Raw genomic sequence first — 2,500 nt, forward strand, 5'->3', positions numbered from 1 at the left:
AGGTTTTCTTACATAAATATATCACAATTTTAAACAGTTGTTAGTTTTATTTGAGTATATTCCTGTTTCCATACATCTAGGCACAACCCAAGCAATGTATGTTTGACACAATGTACAAGAACTGATGTATTCTACAAAAACAGGAAACTTCAGCCTGAGAATTGTATTATGTACATAGAGCGTCCATTATCTAAAATGGGCACTCTTACTGAGCAGTGTAAGCTCCTTTTACCCAGGTATGTAAAAGCATGTGATGCTTATTAACCGTTCCACTGCAAAAGCAGACAAAAAACAGGCATTTCAATGAAATGAGAAAATACTGAAGTATTACTGGCACATGTGATCATTATACAATGTATGGTATAATACCAGTGATGGAACCATGATCTTAAGCGACATATCCAGGCAGCTATGTGGAGTTTTACATAAACTAGCAGTGTGTGTAGAGTAAGTTTTTTGTGCGACTATTTATTAAGCTGAAACTTTATTTGCATAGGTAACCATGCCCAAATTACACTTTTTAAATGCAGTAGGGGTAGTGTAAAATTAAAGAAAAAAAGAAAAACTATTGTGAAGCAAAAAAAAAAAAAAAAAGTGCAACAAAATTTTCAGCGGTTCGACAACAAAAAGCTAGCACAAGTGTCTTACTGAACCTGTATATCTTAAAGACCGTCGAGCCCTGAACTATATATACTATTGCCCTAAATGTAAAGTACTGAGATTACACCTGTGCTCCAGTAATAATAGAGTTCCACTAAAATCTTTCATTAGTTGTACTTGGCTTGTACCACCATACCTAAAAATTAATATTTCAAAGTGTTTTCTGCCCCTTTACACATAGGCCCAAGTGTGGAGAAAAAAACCCCCCCAAAACATCCACCTATCAATCCACCTGCCCGCTGGCCTTGTCCCTCAACAGTCTGCTCTTTTGGTGTGGTAGCCATATGTAAACTTAAAAAATAAAAAATAAAAAGGCTGAATGCCACTTTAAAGAGATATATTGTGATCAATGTTCATTTCAGCATCATAGTGAAAATGGTGCACTCAGTCTTGTAGGAAGTCTACCGCAGGGGTTAATCTTCAGTTGTTGGATGCCTTCAGCAAGGGGGGGAAAAGCTTAGCAACTAGGCACAGTATGAGACTGGCTGCAGTGGTCTTATAGCCACACAAATGTGAGGAGGGGACATGGCAGAGTTCCAGACACTCAGAGATCTTATCTATTTTTTTAGCTTTTATAGTAATATGATACAATTAAAAGCAAAGAAAAAAAGTGTATTGATAAGATTTAAAAAGAAAACTGGGTAAATCCTTAATTGTTGCACATTTTCTATGTGTAGTGTCCTTTTAAACACACAGTGATCTATGTAATAGTAATAATTTGTGGGATCTTATTGCATAAAGGGGTTGTTCACTACTCTGACAAACCCTGTGCAATTTCCATATTGCCACCCTGTAAAATAACTACATCTATACTCTCCAAAGCCAGCACCATTTCAGCAATGCTGGCGCCTGCTCTCCCGGGGCTCCCATGACATGAGTGCTGTAGCCAATCAGTGAGCGCTTCACGCTCACCTTCTGACATACAGAGGAAGTCAGGGCAGAAGCGGCTCTCACTTTTTCTGGGTGTCAGTTTCGTCCAAAGGAAGTGATAGGGAATTGGCCGCTGATTGTTATGTCCAGCGAACCTTGCAGCCAATGTTATGTGATGCACAGGCGCTGACAACACTGGAACAGCGCCCGCATTGGAGGGGAGTATAGCAAGTCTGATAAGATTAAAAAAAAAAAAATTACAATTTAAAAACCATATATTAATTGATGGAATATGTGTTGAAATAAAATGATGGCTATGGATAACTAGACTTTTATTGGGTCCATCGACAGAAGCTCACGGTTTTCCCAGTGTTTATATTTGTATCTTCTATGTAGCTCCACATTTGGGATGTTCCAAAAGCAAAGCTTATTATGGATATGTGTATTAATGAGGCTCTAACAATGCAAATACAGCAAATAACTGGATAAGACACAATCAAAATGTGTGTATAACAGTGAAACTTCCACATATCTACACATTGCTGGAATTTACGCTCCTGAAAGCTGTATCTGACTATTTGGTGAAGAGTACACAAACAATTTGGAAGTAACATTTTTAATACTCATTTAATGGATTAACCAAATCTGCTGCACTGTAAAACGTTAAATAAATTCCAGGCAAAATTTTAGCAAGTTCTGTCCTGCAGTGGAAGGGTTAATGGCAAGATCACTTTCCCCTTTCTTCCCCCATCACATCTCTCTTAAGTCTCATGCTGTTTTGGAGATTCTTCTATATACAATAATATACATTAATAATAATAATTAAGTGAAGTACAATAACCACAGAGTTAAAATACCGTTAGCAATTTTAACACATTATCTTGTTACTCCAAATGTAAAACACAACGAGCACAAGATGCTGTCCTCTCATCCAAAGTCTTCGTCAGCTGATGAGGCCAATAGTTTCCTT

At 37.4% G+C, this 2,500-nt stretch overlaps 1 protein-coding gene across 7 annotated transcripts in view; it reads right to left on the bottom strand.

Annotated features, from left to right (window-relative positions):
• Positions 1–12: 12 nt before the first annotated feature.
• The window catches only part of SBF1 (SET binding factor 1), a 209,865-nt gene continuing 207,377 nt past the window's right edge, over positions 13–2,500 (bottom strand). For all 7 annotated transcript variants that reach the window (XM_075345423.1, XM_075345422.1, XM_075345421.1 and 4 more), the window contains one exon: positions 13–2,500. This exon is cut by the window's right edge and continues 1,129 nt beyond it. The gene's annotated coding sequence lies outside the window, so the exon portion shown is untranslated.

This window comes from Anomaloglossus baeobatrachus, chromosome 4, assembly GCF_048569485.1.
Source record: "Anomaloglossus baeobatrachus isolate aAnoBae1 chromosome 4, aAnoBae1.hap1, whole genome shotgun sequence".
Classification (NCBI taxonomy): Eukaryota; Metazoa; Chordata; class Amphibia; order Anura; family Aromobatidae; genus Anomaloglossus; species Anomaloglossus baeobatrachus.